Consider the following 27,850-nt stretch of genomic DNA (forward strand, 5'->3'; position numbering starts at 1 on the left):
ATACTGGAATGAAAAATTGAAGCACACAAGCCATCTGCATGCCATGTCTGCTTTGTTTAAGAACACTACTTCCTTTGCTTCTATTTCTTAAGCATTTCATAGCAGATGTTGTGGTATAGATTTCTTTCCTTGCAGTAGATAATCAAGCCATATAATTTATCATTTCCCTTGAGTTAGTGACTCAAAGCAACAAGAATGAAAAATTTCATGCAACTCAATCCTTTGTGTGTGTGGCCTTATGCCACAGAAGAACCAATTTTGGTTCTCCAAAGAAACTTTCAGTGAAAAGTTCTCTAAAGAACCAATGTTGTCTCACACTCTTAAAAATAAAGGTGCTTATAAAGGTTCTTCACAGCGATGCCATAGAACAACCATTTCTGGTTCCACAAAAAAACAAAAACCATCTGAAGAACCAGAAAGTGAAACAGAAAGGTTCTTCAGATGTCAAAGGTTCTTCATGGAACCATTTAGACATAAAGGTTCTACTATGGGATCGTGAAGCACCTTTATTTTTAAGAGTATAGTTTAAAGAACATTTTTAAAATGTAAAGAACTTTTTTTCCACTATAGAGGACATTTGTGCTATGAAAAGTTTCTGTGTAGTTAAAAGGTTCTTCATGGAATTACTGATGCCACTAAAGTATTCCAAGTCTTCTGGTGTGGAAAAACTAGACTACAATTAAACACAATCCAGAGTTTCAAATTAAATGATTGTGTATTAACAATCTCTAAGCTGTTCTGAATGCTCAACTCACGGGTGACGTGTACTGGCAGCGAATAATGACTTAATTTTTCAAAAGGCTTGGAAAATAGCAGATCATAGTTTTATGGACAATGTTTATAATATTTTCTTGATGCATCATTGAAGCTTGAACATTGCAGTTCCCATGGGGATTAATTGAATGGAAAACAAAGTGATGTTTATGTTCCAGAGATGAACAAAAGTGTACACAAGTAAAAGTTCTTTATTGGCATTGATGGTTCCATGAAAAACCTTGAACATCCATGGAACCTTTCAAATTCAGAAAAGGTTCTTTATAGTCAAAAAAGGTTCTTTAGAATTTTCAAATGTTCTTTAAAATGGTTCTTTTAAAAACTGTTCACTGAAAGGTTCTTTGGACATTACTGCAAATTTTAAGAGTGTATCTGACATATTTAAAAATTATAATTTAAAATGATGCAGTTTTGCATGAAATGTTTATAAAGGTTGCATAATAATGCCGGTCTTATTTTCACTTGACATTGAGGTGAAAGAGGGTAAATTATGACAACATAAACAGGTAGCTACAGGAATATAAAACGAGTGGATGAACTTAAGAAAACAGAAGGACACTTCCAAGCAACATATTCACTTTACAAAAATGTTAAAGCATATCTGAGATGACTTCCCAGAATTGTAAAAATATCCAAATGTTTCAATGGTTGTAGCATCAGTAGTATTACAATGCTGTTTGTTCATATGTGGTTTTGAGCAGACTGAGTGTGAGTATTTTCACAGTATAAATGGCCGGAGTTTTCCACTAAGATCTGTCAGCGGGGAATGACTGAAAGTCTGCCTGGATCACGTCCACCAAAGGAAGATTCCAGATTAACGTTCTTGCCAATAATTTAATTCAGACCACATGTGCTGGACAGCAGAGAAAGGAAGCTTATGAGCGAGAGGGACAACGTAAGAAAGACAGCTACTGCATTTCTTGCAAGTATGAAAAAAGACATAAGTCTGAAACACTCATTGCCTTCTTACGCATTTAATTGCTTTATCGTGACATTTGCCCTGTGGAAGCCATCTTTATTCACCCAAACAAGGGCTGAATGCTTGACAATGGACACCTCGCTTTATAGAGAGTTCCCTGTGCGTTCGGAAAATGAATCAGTGATGACATCAATTGAGGAATAATCATGGAATGTTCTTGTGGCTCTAGACAGATGAGTCATTGATAATCCCACACCATTAACAAACATGCTTAGGTCGTCGTTGGTGTGGATTGAAGCACATTTGGGTTTTAGCATCAGTAGATCTCGTGGTAATTGTGGGAATCTCTTCTTCGGGGTGGCCATGTCTCACATAGTTCATTATTTACTTTCTGAAGTGGTGGCATTAACCAATATTATTCATCATTTAAACTGGATGGTGGTGCTTTCAGTTGCAAGTCTGAGGCGGTTTGTGGGTAAACTAAAAATGGCCTTTTGTGCTTGTTGGTCTATTTAGAGGACAAAACTGCAGTCATTTAGCATGCTTACTTTCAGTGCAATAAAAATGGTTCTTTTAAGAACTGTTCCCTAAATGGTTCTTTGGGGAACCAAAATGGCTTTTCTATGGCATTACTGTGAAAACCTCCTTTTAGAACTTTTATCTTTAAGAGAGTGTGAATCATAGTTCTTGACCGCCAATCATCTATCAGTGTTATTGATGTACCTCATTTCCACTCTAATTTAGACCTTCAGCCAGACCAAATTAATACAGCGTGAATACTGATGATTGAGAAATCCCTATCAGTAAATTAATGGTTGACAGAACATTTCAGACACCCTATAATTTAGAAAAATCATTGGACACGTCTCATTATTCATAGACTAGAAGTAACATATGTGAACAGGGAGCCAGAAACTATTATATCTCTTTGCTTTTGACATATTTGCGAGAGGAGTCCATTTGTGCATTGCACTCCAAAGAAAATGTGTGTTGTGCTGTAATAAGTGTGAAAAGAAGACTTAGATGGCCTTCAAAAAACTAAGATGGCCTTCATATCTATGTGCTGCAACCCTCTCAATTCCACAATTTGGTCATGATATTTACAAATGGTCTTTGTCTATTTGAAGTTAAGTAACATTTGTTAAGTCTTTTAAGATATCATGAATAGGTTATATGACAAATTTGCATTGAAATGAACAATAACACAATAAATAATAATATCAAGACAATAAACACAATATCAAGACATGAGATTTATAATATATTACTAGGGGAACTTTAATCCATTATAACGTAAGTGGAAATTAAACCATATGTTATCAATGTGTTATAAATTATCATACACTTAAGGCTATAGCCACAAAAAGAGGTAAGTATTATAATGTATTACAATATTGTTGCGATCCTTCAAGAGAGGGATGTTTTTTGAGGAAAACATGTCAGGAATTATCTCTATATAATGGACTTCTATGGTGCCTGCGAGTTTGAACTTCCAAACTGCAGTTTAAATGCAGCTTCAAAGGGCAATAAACAACCCCAGTTGAGGAATAAGGGTTTTATCTACCAAAACGGTCATTTTCTAAAAAAAAAAAAAAAAAAAAAAAAAAATTATACTTTTTGATCTTAAATGTCCGTTACATTTACATTTAAATATACATTAATATATATATAGAAGAAGAAGTAATTAAACTGCATTTTGGAAGTTCAAATTCACGGGCACCATAGTCCACTATATGGAGAAATGTCCTGAAATGTTTTCCTCAAAAAACATAATTTCTTTACACCTGAATAAAGAAAGACATTGACATTTTTGATGACAAGGGGGTGAGTACATTATCTGTAAATTTTTCTTTGGAAAGAACTACTCCATTAATAGAAAGCAATAACAAAAAATGTTAAGTGCAAACTTGTTAAATGCTAAAATTTTTTACAAAAATATTCACATAAGGGTTGTACAAACAAATACGTGCTTATGCACAATTAGTGTATGAGACCAAAAGTTTGTGTTTGTTTTGTTTGGTCTGCTGTTGTATACAGTATGTTCTGCACCATGGCTTCAGTCCTGGAGCCACAGATTTTGTTTCTTCTATCAGGCAGGAGAAAGATAACAATAAACCATGGCTGACTTCAATTTACAGTTTAGATTGGAAAAGGGAGGGAAATAATTAGTGGTGGGCCGTTATCGGCGTTAACGTGCTGCGTTAACGTGAAACTCTTATCGCGCGATAAAAAAAATATCGCCGTTAATCTATTCTCAAATTTGGGTTGGGAGCTGAGTCTAAACTACGAAAGCTATGATGACTTTCACCTTGATAGTTTAACACGGATGTATACCGAAGACTATAGAATATGTTCGCGTTAGTCTCCTCCGCCAAAACACAGACGGGATCGCGTCGTCCTCCATTCATAAAAACAGAATCTACTATAGCGAAATGCCACGTAAATTCATCGTTTTTTGGATTCATAAATCAAATGTTGGTCAGTCACTTAATTCAAATCGCGATATGGACTAGAGTATGTGAAACCTGAAATGCAAAAAGACCGTTTTAATATGAATCCGATATGTTCCGTTTGCCTAGCTGTATGTATGCATTGCGGAGACGAGCTTTTACTACATGCATACTGAAACACACGTGACGCTCCCGGTAATTTTTGGCATTTTCATCTCACATGAACAGATAAACTCAATCTCCCAAACTGCTGTGAGTGTCACTTATACCGTTTCATTTGAGAAAACTAGCATCATATCATACTGTATGACACAGAAACTTCACGGCAACCTGTCAAAATAAAAGTACGGTGTAACATGGGCTGGGTAGGTGTTGACGTTAAAAAAACACAATCTAATAGGTAGAAAAAATAATTTCACTGTTAGTTAGTTAGTTAACACAAGTACATCTAATTGAACATAATTTATTTTCATAAACAAATTATCATAGAACAGCTTTATGAGCTTTATGATCCATTCTCAAAGACTTTAAGTCATTATTTGGGTAGCACCATAGGTAGCACACATATTCTGAATGCCTTCAGCAGGATTCAAATTAGCCATTTTAATCTAGATTAATCTAGATTAATTCCAAGAATTAATCTAGATTAATCTAGATTAAAAAAATTAATCTATGCCCACCCCTAGAAATAATACTCTGCATTTGATATGTAACATTTACAAAGGCTTTCCCCTAAATATCACAGAGCATGCAAACAAATGTGAGCTAAACAACCATTTTATGGTGCCTATTTCCCATGCTTTTGTCATGCACAAATATGGAAATAACAGTGTGTTTGCCTTCCTTGAGTTCTGAGAATTAAGACTCTGACTTTACTGTATAATGGGTTTCTATTTCTCTCCTCTGTTCTGATGTTTCTCTTCCAGATGTATGGAATGCATGAAAGAATCCCTCCCACAGTTTGAGCCAAAAGATAAAAATCCTAAAAATCCCGCCACTATGGAGTTGTAGATCTGCTTCAACACTGACAGCTTTACTGTTTTGTTTCTCAGTCTTGAAGATTAAAGTAAAAGTGGCAAATGGATGAAATGTGTTACAGTTACAATGCGGATTTATTCATATAGCAGTAAAATAACAATAAAATATGAGACAAGAATGCTTCAACATAAATTAAATTAAATAAACACTAAAATAACAGTTTGCCATGTTATAGCTGTTTGGGTTGGAGATAGTTGTAACAGTTCATTAAAAATGTTACAACTAACTCCTTATGATGATTGCAATGAGTCCAACTATCCAATCACATCCTCTATTGAGGCAAAGTCATGTGAGGTTGTTGTTGCACATCAAGGGATTTATGTCAAATGTGTTTCCATCATAGTTTATGCGCATCTTCTTATTGGATAAAATCACTATCTGCCTCAAATGAGCACATACATTTTTTTGTGCACATGTTTAGAATTTTTGTGCATCTTGACATTTTCATCCAGCATTTTTTTTAGGTTATATTCCAAAATTCTCATAAGATGGCAACACAGCTAGTGCCTGAATACAGTACACACACACACAGCAATTTGTGCTAAATTTAAAGTCCTAAAATTAATACAGTATAATGTTTTTGTCACTTTAAATGGTTCACTTTATTTAAAAAACAAATTATTCTTTGTTTTTCAATCAAGTTTTTGCATAAATTGTAAGTGTGGGTCTTATTTTTTAGCAAATTACTTCACACTGTTACATCTATCTACATCAAACTCACAGGTTGTAACAATGGAACTCTTTGTATTTGATGTTAACTCAAATGATCTGTGATTATGCCGTACACATCCAAGTGAGTTTATTTGTAGTAGACAAATGTGGCTACCATATATCAAAGTTTGAGAGATCTAGCACAAACAAGCACTGAGTTACTGATGCTCAAACAAAAAGTTTTATGTGTGTGTGTGTGTGTGTGTGTGTGTGTGTGTGTGTGTGTGTGTGTGTGTGTGTGTGTGTGTGTGTGTGTGTGTGTGTGTGTGTGTGTGTGTGTGTTTAAACAACACAGAGTAGAAACAGAGAATATACATAAAGTATACAAGCTCCCAAAAAATCCTATAAAGAAACCACAGCTCAGTGTGCTCAGGCTCAGGGAATTGTCTGCAGAGGAAATGCTGTTGAATGCAGGTAATTTCACAAGATTTGGATGTAATTGTTTTTCCATAATTCAGCGCTGTGAAATGGCCTGTGGGCTGAGTCGAAGTGGACACGCTCCAAGAAAAGCTGGAGCTGTTGTCAGACAAAAGATCTGGTTATTAATCACATACTCCACAGTGAAGTCTTTAAATCTACCCTGGCCAACGCAACACCCAATAATGATGCTGTTTGAATGTCACTGAAGTATTATGTCCATAGTCAGCTAAAATACTGCCGAAATAACGATGAGATCGGCAGCATAATCAATTACACCGAGCAACCTCCAGCTCACGAAAAGCTGGAAAGGAATCCCTGCACAACCTCCCACTCTCATGACTTGGTGGTGTTTTCCCATGATGCACTCTGGAAGAGAAATCACCATAACCTTGTTTGTGGCTTTCAAGTCTGGAAATCAGTTTGGAGACTACACCGCACTTCTAAATCAAACGTGCAACGTTTAAAATGGTATTTAGACTATAAACACAGTAAAGTATTTATGAATAATAATGTTATCTGTGAAATGCGTCAGTCAAAAAAAGCTAAGCATTTCATACCCGTGGATATTAGAAATGTGAGATTTACGAGGTAGCTTTAAAGTTCAGAGCTATTCGGTCTAAAACTGTTCTCATTTTTTGTCTGCAGTTCTTCAAAATAGATAAATCATAATGATTTTTGCTATGAATTTTCTTCTGTCCCCTTCTGTCAAAGCTGTTTATGAGAGGAGATGCCAATCTGAATTGCAATTCTGAATGGAAATGAGATGATATTCTATCATAGATTTCCTCTGGTGTTCTATGTCCTCTCTTGTCTGCGTGCCAAAGTGGTAGGAAAGTTCCACAAGTCTCCAAAAGCAACAAGAGCAGACGAGCTTTCCAGGTGATTTTGCGTTTAGCGGAAACAGCGGCGCTCAGGATCGTGGCAACTTGAGCAAACACAGCACTTGAGAGCCAAAGTGTCTGGGGTCGCCCATTACTCACAGAACACTTTTCAAGAGACAACCGAAATATATTTGTGTGAAAACAGAAGAAAGAGAAAGCTCGCCTGGGCTGACGTTGTTTGTGCAAAAGCTGTCATTTAAGATTTATCCATACATGATTACGTCTGCTGTTTCACGACATATATCATCATATGCTGTTATTACTGTTTTTCTGACTGTCAGTCATTTTAATATTAGAAAAATAAACTGCTGTCTAATGACTTACGATCAGCTATAGATGTTTTTTTTGGGCTGAGGTAATATCTTAATCTTCCATTTTTACATGTACATTTGGCATCATTTTTAGGTATTTTTCCATGTTGAAAGTAAATCTCAAATATTACAACTAACAGATTTATTTATGTGCCATTGTTATAGTAACTTAATTTCAATTTTAGCATAACAGTGATACAGGTGCATTTAGAAGATTTGAAAGATTACACTGATTTTAACTGCATGTGATTCATTTAAGTGATTTCATTTGTTTAATATAATTTAATTTATATAATTTAATTTTTAATAGTAAAGTCATTATCAAAATGGTAAGCGTAGTAAAATACTGTAGTTCATCACTATTTTTAACTCAGTTATATGAATAAGAGCATTTTCTAGATTTATTATTTATATTTCATGTGAATTTGTGTTCAAGTTCAATATGTCATCATAACTGAGATCCTGTTTTTGTCTCATTTAAGTATTAAATATTATAAATATCAATCAGCTGATAGTTGCCATCTTTTAATTTTGAATCGATATTTCTTCTTTTCATTTTTGATTTGCAGTTAAGCAAACAGGGGTCACTTAACTACTGTAGATCACGACAGCTTGCATTAAACTAATTTCCTAATTGTCAATTTGTTTTGTTGATGTTAATTGATATTACAGTCAAATGTTTTCTCAGGACAGAATTTCTTTTATCTTTAATCTTTATGAGCTGAACTAAAGTAAAATCATAAATTGCTCTGCATAAAGACCCAAGTACTCTGCTTTGATCAAATGATCATTTGTTTATTTATTCATCCATGATATCTTACACAAAATGATTTGTCTTGTCCCAGTGATGGGACAGATTCTGATATCTGATATCTGATCTGAATGATGTTCAAGACAGTGTGATGTTTAATTTTGAACATCATAACCTTCATTGAACAATTATTTTTGAAGTCAAATTTTGAAATTTTAAATTTTGATTTATTCAGCAAATCACAGAAATAAGGACTGTTTGAGAAATAACAGTAAATCAATTCTGGCAATTTGTTGTAAAATTATCAGTACTGTCTTGATGCTTGTTTGAACAAAGTCAGAATATTATCAGTAAAAGCAAGTATTAGGTCAGGATGTGCTGATTTGGTGCTTCTGTTCAGTATGTAATGGTAATTTCCAATTATTAAAATCAATTATTTTATTTTGGTGCTGATATATGAATGATATCTTAATAGTAAAAGGACAGCAGATGTTGTAAGTTGATCAGAAAAAATCTATTTATTAGGTTTAATTTGTAAAAGCTATTTCTGTCTAGAAGACATTGTAGAATGTTAACCAATAAACACTAACTAATCAAGAATAGAAAACAAGTTGTAATAGATTACATTCTGAGCAAACAGACAGTTGGACTAGGGTAGATGATACAGACACAAGAGTGGAGGCCAAGGAAGCAGACTCAGACACAAGATCAAACTCAAGAATCGTCAAGACACAAAGGAATTGTGGTCAGAGAAACAGATACGGGAACTGGGTCAGGCAAAACAGACAGAAGCACAGCCAGACAAGACAGACATACATCCATCCATGCAGACTTAAACGAAAAAGCTGGAACAGCTGCAGTAGACTCAGGGGGAACTGTGAGTGAGATCAGCGTTAAGTAAAACAGAACTTGGGCGGTTTCTGGAACAGGCCATGGAATGGCCTCTGGTGCGGGAACCTACAAGAAAGGCTTACGCACTGAATCTGGCTTCCCCCTCCATCTTCTACATTTACTTGAAGGGAAAATGGACACATCTGGTACAGTAGGGGTGTTCAATCCTGGTCCTAGAGGGCCACTATCCTGCAGAGTTTAGATCCAGCCCTTATTAGGAAAGATGGACACTTTATAGAGCAGAATAGCGGCCCTCCAGGACCTGATTATGTGAGACAGTGTTAGGGGTTGTTGCTTGAGTTTATAACAGGGGTGTCCAATCCTGGTCCTGGAGGGCCACTATCCTGCAGAGTTTAAATCATGCCCCAATTAAACACAACTGAACCAAGATAATCAAGGCTCTTACTAGAAATTCCAGGCAAGTATGTTGGGACAAGTTAGAGATGCAGGATATTGGCCCTCCAGGACCTGATTATGTGAGACAGTGTTAGGGGTTGTTGCTTCAGTTTACAGCAGGGGTGTCCCATTCTGGTCCTGGAGGGCCACTATCCTGCAGAGTTTAGATCCAGCTCTAATTAAACACAACTGAACCAAATTAATCAAGGATCTTACTAGAATCTCCCAGGCAAGCATGTTGGGACAAGTTAGAAATGCAGGATATTTGCCCTCCAGGACCAGGATCGGATGCTCCTATGGTTGAGGAATACAGAGTTATTAAGATAATGGCCCGGTTTCACAGACGTCTGTGGACTTAGAGGCCAGGATCAGGCCATAGATCAATTAGGACATTTAAGTAACTTTTATAAACATGCTTAGAAAAAAAAACATTACTGGTGTGCATCTTAAAACAAAAAAAGGCACTGATATATTTTTAAGATCAGTCAGTGCAAGTTTATTTCAATCAATCAATCAATCAATCAATAATAATTTTATTCCGGTCCTCACAAACAAATTTTCACAAGATAAATACAAAATAAAAATAAAAATACATAGTTGCCGAAAAAGGTGTAGGCAGAAGCGTTGCTTATTAAGCCTACCCTTTATACATCATTAACTGAATGGGCAAAGTTAATTAACACAAAATAAACAATATGACAAAAAAAAAACATTTCCCAAAATATACAAACATTAATCACAATTTTTTCTTTTCTTTTATTCCTTCGTTTTTCCCCTTTATCTTTCATTTAACAATACAACCACAATTTATTTATACGAAATCATATAACTTTTTATCACCTTATTTTTATACATTTTCTTAAATTGGCAAGGTGAGTTACATACTTTTAATTCCTTATCACATTTATTCCATAGATTTACCCCTATAACAGATAAACACCTACTTTTTGCGTTAGTTCTTGCCCTCACTTTTTTAAACATATACAATCCTCTTAAATTATACTGACTTTCTCTTATTTTGAACAGCCTCTGAATACAATTTGGAAGTAAATTATGATATGCTTTGTACATTAACTGTAAAGTATATAAAGAAACTAAATCTACAAATTTTAATGCATGTAAATTGATAAACAGTTTATTAGTTGGTTCATAATAATCAACCCTTTTAACAATCCTAATAGCTTTCTTTTGTAACATATATAATGAATTCAAATTGGTCTTATATGCGTGACCCCACACCTCCACACAGTAAATAATGTAAGGAACTATGAGTACACAATACAGTATATATAAAGTACTTTCATTCAAAATATGTTTTAATCTGTTTAATATTGCAACTGATTTGGACATCTTTGTTCTTACATGTTTAATATGCGATTTCCAACATAATTTATGATCAATTATAACACCCAAAAACTTATTTTCGTACACTCTTTCTATTTCCTCGTTGTTAATCATTAGTTTCACTTTATTATTACTTTGTCGATTACTGAATATTATAAACTTTGTTTTACTTAAATTCAGTGAAAGTCTATTATTGTCAAACCATTTCAGTTGAAACAGCTCAGACTTACATTTTAGTCTAGGACTAGGCTTAAGCCCTGTCTGTGAAACTGGGGAAAAGAGCTTAACTCTGCAAAAAGGGACCAGTAGGGCTAAGGCAAAGGAGAGCAGGAATATGACATCTTCCAATATTAAGGGCTTTCCTGATTATGTGAGATGGTGTTAGGGGTTGCTGCTTGAGTTGATAGCAGGGGTGTCCAATCCTGGTCCTGGAGGACCAGTGTCTTGCTAAGTTTTGCTCCAAGCAGCTCAAAAACACTTGGCTGGAAGTCTCTAGTGAGTCTAAAGACCTTGATTAGCTGATTCAGGTGTGTTTAACTAGGGTTGAAGCTGAACTCTGCAGGAGAGTGACCCTTGAGGACTGGGCTTGGACACCCCTGGTCTATAGATCTTAACCAAACCAGGGAGGAATGCATTTACTAGGGGTCTCCAACCCTGGTCTTAGAACATCCTGCAGAGTTTAACTCCAACTTATCCCAACATACCTGTCTGAAAGATCCCAGCAATCATGAACACTTTGATTACCTTGGTTCAGGCGTGTTTAGTTAGGTTGGAGCTGAAATAGTGAAATAGCTGAAATATGCATGAAAGTGGCTCCCCAGGTGCAGGATTGGACACCCCTAAAATGGACAATCTCCATCAGACAAAGAATTCACCCTTTAAGTAACAACTCTTATCCAGTACTTCTTGTACTCTGGCTTATGTGACCCATCCATTTCAGGTCTTGGAGCAGGTCTTGAACAAGCTAGTCATACTTTTAGACTGTTGGGGAAACCAGATATTCCCAGGAAAACCCACGCCAACACAAGACTTGAACAAGAGGATCTTCTTAAGTTGAAGAGACAGTGCTACATGCTTGGTCATTTTAGCAGAAATCCCCTCTTAGTCCGCTCCATTCATGAATGATTTGGTCAATCAGCCCACTGGGATTTCTTTTGCTTTTGTCCAGATGGCCTGCTACTTCCACCAGACAATGAAAAAAACCTGCAAATAATTCATGTCAAACAATTAATATTTCATTGAGGTAATGGATTTCCCCTTGAATTAGAATTGCATGTTGGACTTGTGACTTTAAGCAGCGATCGTTCGAACACCTTAACGCACCTGGGGTTCCTTAAGATCGTAATGAAACTTGAATTGACGAATAAGCCCATGATTACTTTCAGCTGTATTTAAAAGACACTCATGTGCCTCTGTTAAACCATTGTGATCAAGCATTTGGTTTTCATTAGGACCATCCTCTGCACAAGGACGAGGAAAAAAATTATGGCAGTCATTATCTGTCATTGCAGATTTTAGACACTGACAGTCATACCATGAATTCAATTAGTATTTCAACTAATTTGATTCAGCTCACATAAATTGTCTTAGAGAATAAGATTATATAATGAAGAAAGAAACACAAGATAAAAAATATGTAGAAAATGTAAGAGAAAACTAAGACAACTGAGGCTTTGAAAACTCACTGTGTGTACAGTATTCAAACTGCACAAGGGGCAAGTTTTTTAGGGGTCAAACATCCAAATAGTCCACTGAAGCAATTAAACCCTCTAGTGGAATGGTCCTTAATTCCAGTCCCTGCATACCACCACTCTGCATACATTGCATGTCTCTCTTATTTAACAGACCTAATTCAGATAACCATCTTGTTGCATGAACTGGGTTATGATTAACAGGGTCCCTACACAGCGATCACTGTTCCCTACTTCCTGAAGACAGGAAATTTGTTGAAGTTTATTTCACTTTGGAAGATTCATTCATGAATCTGCACTACACCACAGCCCGCTGCATCTTCACACACAGACAAAAGTTACAAGAGAAGTGTGAAGTGTGGCATAATATAGCTTTGTAAATAAATTCAATTAAAATTCATGTCTCACACACTTTAATGCCTTTTGAATGGAACATATGTCCACTTCACAGGGCTCTTATGGTTGAATAGAACAAACGTCTAAAGCAGTGGTCTCAAACTCAATTCCTGGAGGGCCACAGCTCTGCACATTTTTGCTCCAACCCTAATCAAACACACCTGATCCAGCTAATCAAGGTCTTCAGGATTACCAAGGTGCGTTCCATTCAACCGTAAGTGGACTGCGAAGTGGACTTCACAGGGTATTCCCGCCATCTTAAGTGAGATTCCAAACCGAAGGGAGCGAACATGTTCAGTTCGAAGGGCACTGCGAACGGCATAGGGAATAAGGGAACATCGGTACTTCACTTCACAGGAAGTGGACGGGGAAAATCACCCAACTGTCATTGCGCACCGCATCACTAGTTAGAAGTAATGATGGAGCAGAGCCGTTGGAGTTTTTTAAAGGCTCTGCAATGGAGCGGTTGCAATAAATGTTATTATTATACAAATTAGAGTGTTTATGAATGGTTATGGCGATTCATGTTACATTTGCATATTGTATTTTATGAATGAAAGTAAAACTGGCGAGGTGAAGCTCTGTCTTGTTTTATTTAATGTTACCACAGGATAATTAATTATAGGCTGTGTGTGGGGGAAAAAAGTGCGTGAGATAAGACCACTACAATCTGTTAATCTGTTAACGGTCTAAACATATACATTTGGAATATATATTTTTTAGATACATACGTTTATATGTATTTCATATGTATTTAAAGGAGAAGTCCGGTGTTATATTGACCTAAAGTGTATTGAATCATGATACCGAGTGTGAACGTACCTTGAATATCTCATCTCGGTTTGTGTCCTGCTGTCCGAAATCTGGGGTCAGTTAGCCAATGCTAACAATAGGTTGTCAATGAGAGTCAATAGGGCATCGAAGTAGCCATGTAAATAAATCACTGTTTTATGCCATTTACGAGGCACAAAGTAGCTCCACACTTCATTGGTAGACTTCCAAGGGCCCTGACATTTAAAACGAGACATTGAGAACTTTGAAAAAGCACCGGTAGTTTATTTACGAGAAGATTCGTAAAAAAAAAATCACACCGGACTTCTCCTTTAAATTTGAAAGTAAAATAAATTACAATATTTCTTTATGTTAAATCATAATCTGCGTGACCTGCCATTGATTTGCTTTGATGACGTTCCAGGGCATTCCAAATGAGAGATTATTGTCAGCGAAGTCCACTTCAACGGATATACCGTGCTAAGGGAGTATAGGGAGCAGTGAACACTGCGTAGGGACCCTGTCGATCGGAACGCACCTCCAGAAACTTCAAGCAGGTGTGAGTTGGAGCTGGTTGGCGCTAAACTCTGCAGAGCTGCGGCCATCCAAGAAATGAGTTTGAGACTTCTGATCTAAGGTCAGAAAACATTGTAATTTTCCCAGAATATACATTTATACATAGAGTCATTTGTCCATAATTTTGAAACGGTTCATTCGAATCTGTTTCGAGCGTAATGTCTGTAAACCCCTCCCTTCCATAAGCCTACTCCACTCTGATTGGTCAGCTGGCCAAGCCTGTTGTGATTGGCAGAGAGGAGTAATTTAGCAAGTTAACGAGCGCTACCATCTGTGTTGAGGTTGTTGCCTAGTCTGCGGTTGTTTTTGATGTTGCAGGTTGAAGCGACCCCAATAATGTCATATTTAGCCCCTGGAATTTACCAGGGGAACCCTGACAAAAAGCATGTATTTTACACCCCGTATCACGATTTTTAACGGGGACCCCCCCTTCGAAACACCTTTGGGCTAGTTTTGAGCAGCAGTTTGGAGGGTTTTGTTGTGACAACCTGGCAACCCAAGCATGAAACACATAAAACAATAATATAATCTGTTCTCAATATAATGAACTAATGTGTTACCAAGTGATGTAGATCAGTAACAGGCAAAAGATTTGAAAATATCTTTTTGATTAACAGCTTTGTTGACATTGAAGGATAGCTACATCACAAACTGCAAAAGATAATTTTTTTGAAAAATTGTTTAGATTGAAGGATAGCTACATTGCAAACTGCAAAAGATATTTTTTTGAAAACCCATATGACCTGCTCTTTAATAACCACTGCAAATTCGACTTTTCTTCTGCTTAGAACATTTGAGCTCTTTGGTCTAGACACAGAATTTGACTTTGTACCTGTTCAGTCAGGTAAAAAAAAAAAAAAAAAATCAAATAATATATTTTAATCATGCTAAATAGAAAATTTAAACATTCAAAAATTGCATTTGTTCATTCAACTTTCAATGTAGTTCCAGTGAACGCATCCTTGTTTAAGCAGCACATTTTCCAATAAGTCTTACATCATCTGATAGGAAGGCATGATGTATTTCGCTGTGGGTTTGCAGTAAAAACCCAAATTGGGTGAGAATGCTTTTTAAAGCATGTGCTTAAATTTATTCCCCGAAAATGCTTCTATGCGTGATTCTGCACACAATGCAATGAACTGCGTGTACACATAGAACAATGAATAAAAAATATTTTAGGCAGAACATAAAAACACTCAAGTTTAACTGAATGGATTGCTGTGGACAGTAGGACAGTGATAGATTTCAAATAAATGGAAAATAAACAATACTTTTAAAGTCACCTTTAAATATTTATTCTATGTTTTTTGTCTTTTCTAATAATGTAATGTCTTTGAATTATCATCATTATATTTATTTATCCATTGTCCTAGAAAATACACACTGTAAAAAATAACATCTGCTCCATTCTTTATTTTAGTCTTCCCTTGACTGAAAGTATTTATGTTTGTCTTTGTACACAGTTGCCCCTAACCTCAAGTTATTTTTCAGGCCTTATAATGAAAATCACATGACACAAGCTTGTTCTTTGATGTTTCTCTGCCTTGTACGAGTAGTGTAACTATCTACAATGATGCATGTAGAAAAATACGATTGAATGAGTGGAAAAAAAGAAGAAGAAGAAAGTAAACGTTTTTGACATTTGCATTTACACTTTTTGTAACAAGTTGAAGCGAGGTGTGCAATTTCTGGCATCACCAAATAAGACTGCAGAAATAATGACTGTTTTCTGAAAGTTTTCCTAAACATTTGTCTGGTCAGTTTGCTTAAACAGAGTGCATTTGGACAATGCTACAAAGCCACAATGTTTACTGGTTTTGGGAAATCAACCCACAAATAGCTTACTTACAGTTTTTTCTTCTTTCTTTCTTTCTTTCTTTCTTTCTTTCTTTCTTTCTTTCTTTCTTTCTTTCTTTCTTTCTTTCTCTTTCTTTCTTTCTTTCTCTCTTTCTTTTCTTTTTTCAAGCGTATTAAACTGAGAAAGAAGAATGCAATTAATGCCATTTTTTTTTAAACACAGTGGAAAAGTAATTTAGAGTTCATTAACTTATTGTTATTCTACAAAGTCTCATCTGGCAAAAAACTACACACTTTCAGTTATTCACTTCCATTTTCTAGGTAAAGTAATAATTTATAATAATAAATGAAATTTAATTTCATTGTGTTTTTATGCTGGATTTTTTTGTGTGGATAACACTATGCTCTACTTTTGTTATGCTAGATTTGATGTTATTACAGTTTGCAAAAGCACAAAAAGGTTTGCAAATGAACATTATACTGTACACTATACATTCACCAGAATCTGTATGTTTTACTTTTAATTTCACAACCAAAACATTTTTTTTCTGTTATCTAACAACAGAAAACCTTTCTGCAATTACATTTACTTCTTACTGCTTATCAACTATTGTAGAAAACAGATTAAGATTTAACTCAGTCAAAATCTCTTAACTGGAAAGAAGTGATTATTTTCTTGTTTTGAAACATTAATAGAAGGGCAGCAATAAATGCACTAATTAAATTGAAAGGGATTTTAAAGTCTGATCTTAATGCCAAACACAGAATAGCAGGGACTTCAGGTGTGTGTGCAGGATTATGTTACATCTTGAACCAATTTTGGAGCACCTTGGGGTTTATTTGCCTTGTTCAGGGGGTATAATAGCAGATGAAGTGCAGGAAATCAGAGCACTGTGGCTCCCTAGGTAATTTTTTTTTGGATGACCGAACTAAAACTTCTGCCAACAACACCACAGCTCTACACCAATGAATTCATTCATATAATTAATAACATTGAGTTTAATGTGAACTTAGCAAACATAATCAAACATCTTCCACAGAGATGACATAAAGACACCCAGCACTGCTTCCTCCATACTGACTGAGTCTTTGATATTACTGTGCGTAAGATGAACTGAAAGCTATGTAAACAGTCTTATCCTTTTGGAGTTAAATTAGCACTTGTGTATTTTTTTAAACCTGACACATGTCTGTTTCTTGCCTTCATTGGGTTATCCTTTATTTGACATTGCACAACTGCTTTGACAGCAATAAAGTTAAATTACTGCACAAACATCATCATAACCGTATTTTTTATTTTGACAACAGACACTTCCATTTTTTAGAATTAAACCTTTGTTCCAAATTAACTGTTAATGATCTTAGTGTTCTCATTTGTACAGCTGAATGCCAAGGATAACCCAAGGGGAGAACACAGTGCTCTAGAAAACAACAGCACTGATCGAGGTAGAGATAAATGTACTACTTAATAAATCGCATAAATTAAACATTAATTAGCAAATGCACAATGAATGCTGAATGGGGTGAAACGAGCTACATTTATTTAAGAATGGAAAACTGTATTTACCTTGGCATTGTTAAATAATAACAGTTCAGTACATGGACATTTCCTCTTTCTTATATAAATATATATATATATATTTTTTTTAGAAAATAACCCATCTAGATGTTTTGCTAAATAAGACCCTTCTTTCCTCAGCTGTGATCCTTTAGAGCCCTTTGAAGCTGCATTTTGGAAGTTCAAACTTGAGGGCACCATAGAAGTCCATTATAAGGAGAGAAATCCTGAAATGTTTTTCTCAAAAAACATAATTTCCTTACGACTGAAGAAAGAAAGACATTAATATCTTGGATGACAAAGGGGTGAGTACATTATCTGTACATTTTTGTTCTGAAAGTGAACTACTCCTTTAAATAAGCTTGAAGTATTACTTCTTTGGTAACAATGTCCTTTTTTTAATCTGATTTTGTGTATTTCAACATGTTTATTTCTATCTGATTTGATTTAGTTATTCATTTTATTTAATGGCAGCTGTTTCAAAATTGCAAACTTAAAACTAAACAACAGCATCACACTTCCCCCTGCTCCACCCTACGCTAAACACTACATCAGCCTCTGGGTGTGAGGATTGTGTCTCGGATTCCCAGTAGGGTGGAAGGCATGTGAACTGGTGTTTGCCCCAGAGTAAGACATTTCAATCAAATGTTTCACAGTGGTTTCCTCTAGCCCTGAGGTCAGCTCAACAGTCATGTGTTATTGTTTACTGCTGAGGGGTCAGGGATTCCCTTCTTAAATCTAAGTTTTGTCATTAATTGCTTTTGACTTAGTGCTACAACTTGCTACCCCATGTCTCCATGTTCATATTACCAAAGGTCTTTCAGTCTGACCAGAGGTCAAATTTCACCAACTAAAATGCTTTCACAAATGCTGGAAAGTTTACTCTGAAATGCATATTAGAGTTATTTTGTAATCTTTTCTTCAAATTGTCAAGCTTTTGTCACTTTCATTGAATGGAAACGAGCAGTCTTGGCATTGTGCTTAACATCTCATTACACAGAGAAGTGAAAACATGCTATTTTCCAACAACATGAGATAAATAAATGACAGAATTGTTATTTTGGGGTGATCTAATCTAGTATAGCCATGTAATTGCTAAATACATTGCCGTAGTGCGAGAGAAACACACAAAAAATAGTGTATGGCCGGTTACGCAAATCCTGGACTCACTTATGCAAATAGTGTGGAAAGTCTGCAGACTGGAAGTCTCTGGCAAACGACTGCTGTCATCCTTCATACTTCAGACCTTGAGGTAAATTCCTGTGGAAATCTTTTTTTTGTGTTTCCTACTGGCTCTACAATACAACTAGATCATTATCACAGAGCTTCAAAACCAACAATATGGATAAGAGTCAAAATCAGTGTTATATCATTACTGTAAGTTACTGCTACATTTATTTTTTTATATTGTACGATATGTTTGTGGCCCTGGAGCACAAAACCAGTTTTAAGTCAAACAGGTATATTTGTATTAAAAAGTTACAAAATTATACATTTTTCTTTAATGCCAAAAATCATTAGGATTTTAAATAATGATCATGTTCCCTTATTTTATATTTTACATATTTTGTAAATTTCCTACCCTAATTATATCTAAACATAATTTTTGTTTAGGAATATGCATTGCTAAGGACTTCATTTGGACAACTCAAAAGATAATTTTCTCAATATTTAGATTTTTTTGCACCCACAAATTCCAGATTTTCAGATAGTTGTATCTAGGACAAATATTTTCCTATTTTAACCATACATCAGTAAAAGCTTATTTATTCAGCTTTCAGATTTAAAAAATTTACTCTTATGACTGGTTTTGTGATCCAGGGTCACATTTATATTTTCCATTTCCATTTAAGTTTTAAGTTTTAAAATGTTGCCCAGGCAACTAGCTGAAATATTTTTTTAATAGTTTATCTTATTTAATTTCAGTTGACTTTTTTATTTCAAAAAACAATTTAGTTTTAGTTAGCTAAAGTTAATCATTTGACAAAATGTTATAAATTATGATTGTGATGTTAACATTAATTGCAGTTTGATTATTTTAGCACAGCAGAGTATTTTCACAATATATATATATATATATATATATTTTTTTTTTCATTGAATATATATATATATATATATATATATATATATATATATATATATATATATATATTATAATATTATTATTGTGTATTTTTTTCCGTTAACTTGATGCATCACAAACAGCCAGAAACAGCCAGTTTTTTGTCATTTTGCAGTATATTAACAGATTACCACAGGCTGCTCAATATGTTTATAATTCAAAACAATCCCATTAAAATATGTTTTTTTTTTTATTTTTTTACTAAAACCTTTACTACTTTTGTTTACTAAAGAGTGACCCAGGGGGAAAGTTGTTGTATGTTAGCGTGTAGAAAAAAAAGTCTGTGCTGTGGTCAGTGGAGGGAGATGAGTCTGTATTATGCCACCAGATGGTTAGGACACATTGTAATGGATGGAACATAAAATAATAATAATAAAAAATAATAATTTCTAGGTAGCATATTAGAGTAAAAGAAATGTCCTGGATGTAAAAATATTCATCATTCTGTACCATGAACTCAGAAAATATGACTACTTCACAAGTGACTGGCTTGTGGTAAAGATATTTGCTGAAATTTGATAGAAAAGCAGTGGAACCACAATTATGCCGTGGCACAAGAAGATGCATGGCTTTCAGAAAATTTCTTAATATGATAAATGAAGTGCCCAAACTCAGCTATATCTGACAGCAATGCCCAAATCAGCATTTCTCAGCTACTCACTCATAATGGGTATAAAACAACAACAAAGCTCTTGGAAAAAAAAAAACAAGTGCATGATTTGTAACACAGTACATTCTGATGTTTTCCACACATAAGCAGCTTCATGGGTATAACTTTCCTGATGTAGTAAGCTTGCTTGATATCTCACCTGGTACAACACTGCACTTGTGATGTGGAGCGCTGAGGTAAGAGTATGCGCTTTACAAACTTGATAGATTTTTAACCTTTTTCTAAACTACCATGATATATACAACAACCATCATAATAGAACGACGCCAGATTCACGTTTAACCGTTTTGGAAAAAAATGAATGCTGTTAGCGCCACCCACTGGACATTTCACTTTGATAATGTTGGAAAACATGCAAGAAGCAGTCTAATATTAATCTTCAGCAATGTCATCACATAAATGTTCTTCCTGGGTTAGAATATCTTCTTTCAGTTGCAATGGGAGAAAAATGCATATTGATGAGTAAATGATTAGTTTAAACTCAAGAAAGCCACAAAGTTTTTCTGAATAAATGTTAAAGCAATAAATCCTGCTGAAACAATGAGCGTGCCATGTTTTTAACACTGTGTGTGTCTTCTCCAGTCCTGGATGTTTGCAATTGATCTCTCAACATACAAACCATGAGTATTTCTCCATGGGTTGTGGAACAGGACCCTGGAGCAGGTCCAACACAAATGCGTCTGAGCCCAGTTCCTCAATACATACAGTTCTGTTCTGAGTTTTTACAAAATAACACACGGCATGTTCAGGTAAGGCGCTTTACGCAGTATTTCTGTCAGTAAAGTTTTGCCAAGGGCAATAAGTCATTCTCCATCTAAAGAGAGGATATGGAGCGTATGAGAACTGGGCAGTTCAAACCTGGCTTCCTTTTGGTCTTCAGAGTCAGTCCATAAGGAAATACAAGAAAATGAAGCCATCAATTGGGCCTCAGAATTATTATGTCAGCTTTCTATAAGACATTATATCAGCCCAAGAGAAAAATTCATAAACTTTTATTTTACACTGATGACAGACACCAAACTGAAGCCATAGAAAACTCACTTATATTATAGCATATTGCAGTTCTAAAAGAAAGAATGAAATTTAGCCAAAGTAATTTTGAAATGTATGCCTGGATATTTAGTTTGATTTTGAACCCTTTGCAACAAAACTGGCTTTGGTACAGTGTCGCAAAATGGAATCCTATGTAACAAACAGACAAATGGAACCATTTAAACATGTTAGAGCTGTTATGCAAAATATCAGCATTGGAACAAAACATGTGCAAACAAATTAAAGGATTACTCCACTTCCAAAATAAAAATTTCCTGATAATGTACACAGCCCCATGCCATCCAAGATGTTAATGTCTGTCTTTCTTTTTTTTTTTTTTTTTTTTTGAGGAATACATTACTGGATTTTTCTCCATATAGTGGACTTCAATAATGCTCAGAAGGTTGAAAAGGTTGAAGGTTAAAAATGCCGTTTCAGTGCAGCTTCAAAGAGCTCTACATGATCCCAGCTGAGAAATAAGGGTCTTATCTAGAAAAATTATTGGTTATTTTCTAAAAAAAAAATTACAAATTTATATACTTTTTAACCTTAAATGCTCACTTTGTCTAGCTCTGTGATGCACATGCGTACTTTGTGTACTCTGGTTCAATACAGTATGTCGAAAAACAGCGATGTAAGACGATTTTGAAGTTGGAGGAGAAAATGAGAGTTTTTTGACATACCCTAACTGTCTTGAACCAGAGGGCACAGGACACATATCCCAGAGCTAGACAAGATTTGTGGTCAAAAAGTACATTAATATAATTTTTTTAAAGAAAATTACTAATCATTTTGCTAGATAAGACCCTTATTCCTCTGCTGGGATTGTTTAGAGTCACTGCATTTTTTTCTGTTGAGTACCATTGGAGTCCACTAAATGGGGAAAAATCCTGGAATGTTTTCCTCAAAAAAAAAAAAAAAAAAACTATTCTCTTTGTGACTGCAGAAAGAAAGACATGAATATCTTGGATGACATGGGGATGAGTAAATTATTAAGCCATTTTTATTCTGGAAGTGGTGTAATTCTTTAAGGCCTAGTGCTAACTGTTGAATTATATAAAGAGGCCTTAAAATAAGACATTTTTTTAATGTATTTTAGCCAAATAAATTGTAAAAGCACCATGTTAATTTCTTCATTCATTTGCTAGGGCTTTTTTCTAACTTACTGCAATTTTCTGCTCATTGAAAAGAGCAAAGACTAATGAGAGAGCCCATAAAACAGACCACAAATTGAAAAGGCAATCAAGAAAAATGACCTAATTTTCATAAAGTCACGTGGACTGTTATGGGCATTTCTCAGCGCTCCCGAACAGATGTGGAAACAAGCATGGGTTACGTATGCTGCACATAATAAAGCCCTTTGCCATTCATATGAACTCTAATATCATCTGTCAGATGGGTGTAGAGCCATGTCAGGCTGCCCCACTTTACCAGTAAATCCCTCAGTCCCATACATGCATATTTGCGTGTGTGGGGGGATGCAGGGAGGCAAAACACTGAAAGAGGGAGGAAAACCATCCAAGAGAAGACACACGCTGCTACTTCGGACCTACACTGACACTTAGTGGTGAAGTCTGTGAGCGTTACATACTCAGTGTTTTCTAAATGACATTTGTGCCTGTTAGAAAAATAAACTAGAGAAATAAAACTAGTAAGGGCAAACTTTGATGTTGGCTGGACAAAGCTTTGTCTGAAAGCTTAAAATATGTTTGAAAGTTTGATTAAATAGATCCATTAAGAAAAAAAAGCTAACCTGCTAGCTGGTAACTGATAACATGATTTAATATGATGCTAGCATGTTTTGACATGTTACTAGTTATGGCTAATATGTTTTACCACATTGCTAATGTTTTAAGATAAGTTAGCATGTTTTAACATAAGTTAGCATGTTGCTAGAATGCTTTAGCATTTTGTTGTTTGCATGCTAGAATATTTTAACATTAAACTGGCATGCTTAAACATGTTTTCAGCATGTTTTGGCACATTTTCTAACAAGCTACATACATGTTTTAGCATATTGCTGGCATGTTTTAACATGTTGTGAGCATGTGACATTGCAAGCATGATTGAACATGTTTTAACACGTTTTAGCCTATTACTAGCATGTTTTAACATGTTATGAACATGATTTTACATGTTTCCAGCATGTTTTACTGCTAACATATTTCTAACATGTTTTGAGACATTGTAAGCATGATTTAACATTTTAGCATTATGTTTCTAACATATTTTAACACACTGCAAGCATGATTTAACATGTTTTAACACGTTTTGGCCTGTTATTAGCATGTTTTAACATGTTACGAACATGATTTTACATGTTTCCAGCATGTTTTGCTGCTAACATATTTCTAACATTTTTTAAGACATTGTAAGCATGATTTAACATGTTAGCATTATTATGTTTCTAACATATTTTAACACACTGCAAGCATGATTTAACATGTTTTAGCCTGTTGCTAGCATGTTTTAACATGTTACCAACATTATTTTACATGTTGCAAGCATGTTTTGCTGCTTACATATTTCTAACATGTTTTAAGAAATTGTAAGCATAATTTAATGTTTCCAACATGTTTTACCTGTTGCTAGCTTGTTTTTAACATTGCAAACATGATCTAACATGTTTCTAACATATTTAAAGCATTGCAAGCATGATTTAACATGTAGTCTCCATTATTAATTTTGTTTCTAACATTTTTTACACATTGCAAGCATGATTTAACATTTTTGACATGTTGCTAGCATGATTTAACATGTTACAAGCACGATTTTACATGTTGACAGCATATTTTGCCGATAACACATTTATAACATGTTTTAAGACACTGTAAGCATAATTTAACGTTTCCAACGTTTTACCTGTTGCTAGCTTGTTTTTAACATGTTGCAAACATGATTTAACATGTTTCAAGGCATTGCAAGCATGATGTAACATGTAGTTAGCATTATTAATTTTGTTTATAACATATTTTAACACATTGCAAGCATAATTTAACATTTTGATTGATTGATTTAACATTTCTAACATGTTTTAGCCTGTTGCTAGCATGTTTTAACATGTCACGAGCATGATTTTACATGTTGACAGCATGTTTTGCTGCTAACATATTGCTAACATGTTTTAAGACATTGTAAGCGTTCACGTTTCCAACATGTTTTATGTTGCTAGCTTGTTTTTAACATGTTGCTAACATGATTTAACATGTTTCTAACAAGTTTTAAGGCATTGCAAACATGATTTAACATTTCTAACATGTTTTAGCCTGTTGCTAGCATGTTTTAACATGTTATGAGGATGATTTTATATGTTGACAGCATGTTTTGCTGCTAACATGTTTTAAGATATTATAAACATGTTTTATTATGTTTCCAACATGTTTTACCTGTCGCAATTCTAACATGTTTTAAGACATCGCAAGCTTAATTTAACATTTTTTAAAACATGTTGCTAGCATGATTTAGCATTTCCAACATGTTTTAGCCTGTTGCTTTCAACATACAAACATGAATTGGCCGCATGTTTCGCTGCTTACATATTTCTAACATGTTTTAAGACATTGTAAGCATGATTTTATGTTTCTAACATGTTTAACATGTTGCAAATTAGGATTTAACATGTTTATAACATGTTTTAAGACATTGTAAGCACAATCTAACATGTTGCTAGCATTATTGATTATGTTTCTGGCATATTTCAAAACATTTCAAGCATTATTTAACATTTTAACTTTTATAACATGTTTTAGCCTTTTGCTAGCATGTTACTAGCATGATTTTACATGTTACCAGCATGTTTTGCTGCTCACATTTCCAACATGTTTTACCTGCTGCTAGCTTGTTTTTAACACGTTGCAAACATGATGTAACATGTTTTAAGACATTGTATGCATGATTTAACATGCTAGTATGTTTTAATATGTTGCTAACATCATTGATTATTTCTAATATGTTTTGACATATTTCAAGCATGATTTAACATTTATAACATGTTTTAGCCTGTTGCTAGCATGTCTTAATGTTACGAGCATGATTTTACATGTTGACAGCATGTTTTGCTGCTAACATGTTTTAAGACATTATAAACATGTTTTACCTGTAGCTAGCTTGTTTTTAACATTGCAAACATACTTACACGTTTCCAACATGTTTAAAGACATTGCAAGCTTAATTGCTAGCATGATTTAACATTTATAACTTGTTTTACCTGTTGCTAGCTTGTTTTAACATGTTGCAATTTAACATGTTTTAAGACCATGTAAGCATGATTTAATGTTTCTAGCACTGATTATGTTTCTAACATATTTCAAAACATTTCACACATTATTTAACATTTTAATGTTTCCAACATGTTTTAGCTTGTTGCTAGCATGTTTTAACATTACTAGCACGATTTACATGTTACCAGCATGTTTTGCTGCTCATGTTTCCAGCCTGTTTTACCTGCTGCTAACATGTTGCAAACATGATTTAACATTAAGATATTGTAAGCATGATTTACCATTTCTAACATGTTTTACCTGTTGCTAGCTTGTTTTAACCTGTTGCACTCAGGATTTAACATCTTTCCAACATGTTTTAAGACATTGTAAGCATGATTTAACACGCTGCTAGCATTATTGATTATGTTTCTAACATATTTCAAAACATTTCAAGGTTTTTTTTCCCAACATTTTAACATTCCCAACATATTTTAGCCTGTTACTAGCATGATTTTGCATGTTACCATCATGTTTTGCTGCTCACAATTCCAACATGTTTTACCTGTTGCTAGCTTGTTTTTAACATGTTGCAAATATGATTTAACATGCTGCTAGTATGTTTTAACATCAGTGATGTTTCGACACAATGCAACATTTTTTTTAACATGTTGCTAGCATAATTTAATATTTCCAACATGTTTTAGCTTATTTTTAGCATGTTTTAACATATGGTTAACGTCTTTATAACATGTTGGCACATTGATAGCATATTTTACCACATTAGTAACATGCTTAAGCACTGTGCTAGCATGTTAAAACATAGCATGTTGTTAGCATGTTTTGAATTTGGTCTCAGGTGAAACAGCAGCAGCAGTTATTGGTTTTGTTGATTTTTTTGTTAAGAAAGAACTCAAACATTTCTCAAAAAATTTTCTTGAGATTTTTTGAGCTGTGCAACTTACAGTATATGCTATATTTATGCTATAATTATAAAAAAATGAATGTATGTCAGCAGGGTAGCCTATATTTTAACCAAAGAATTTTAGGAGAAACATTTCAGACAAAGTTGACGAAAGAACAAACTCTGAGCCATAAAACCTCTCTGGGTGTGCATGTCATGTGAAACAAAACTCCGGAGAGATCTCCTCTTTCCATAAGTGCACTTATTGCAGATACTTTTCTTCACCTTTTAACCTTCTGAATAGATCACTTAAACATTGTTATGATGTCATTCCTCACGTATGTTGTCAGCACTGCCTTTCTGAGGTCCAGGTCAAGAAACCTTTCCACTGTTTCAGAGTGAAGGAGAGTAAAAGTCTTTAAGCCTCCACTGATGAGATAATTCAGTCTGAGAGGCTGGTTTTCAAGAGCAATATGCTTAAATTAGTTTTATAAAGAGCAGAACATTATTTTCAGTGTGTCAGTCGCCTACAAAGCTTTTAAGAAAAAGTGCCGTGATACATAACAGCTTTAATAGCTGTGCGTTTTATTAGCTGTTACTTCCTGAAGTCTGGCTTCTCCTGATACTTGTGTTTTTCAGACTTGTGGAGATGTTTTTTCATATTATTTTTTAGCAGTACATTCATACAGATACTGTCAGAGATTTATTGATGGGTATTTTCTACCAACTTCACAATTTCAGTTGACTGAAATGAAAGAAAGAAATAGTTATGGCAGATTTAATGCAGCTCACTTGACTGTATTTTGACTTCTTCTCTCTCCCCTTCTCTTCAAATTTAGGGTTGTTAATGGATTGCAGGACTTCCTGAATCGTCGTCTCTCATTTTAACACAGGCCAGATGTGGATGAGTATTCCCTGATTTCTACTGAAGTCTTCAGCAAACCGTTTTAGACTGTTCTTTAAATGTTGCACGCTGATGTCTGTGTACCATAGATTTGTTTTATAGTCAATCAGTGAACAGAATTCTGTGGTTTTCAGCTCTTTTAAAGACTTTCAGATGGTGACAATTTGATTTCACAGACTAAAACATAAATAAATAAATAAATAAAATACTTTGCTCTTTGCGTATGAGATTTTCGTGCCTTAGTTCACACAGCAATGATTTTAATTTCTGCAAAAATGCATGAACTTGCATGTCAAGGCAATCTAGTCTTCCTTATAAGAAACAACTGTGAGTTTTCCATT

This window comes from Garra rufa, chromosome 21 (assembly GCF_049309525.1).
Source record: "Garra rufa chromosome 21, GarRuf1.0, whole genome shotgun sequence".
Lineage (NCBI taxonomy): Eukaryota > Metazoa > Chordata > Actinopteri > Cypriniformes > Cyprinidae > Garra > Garra rufa.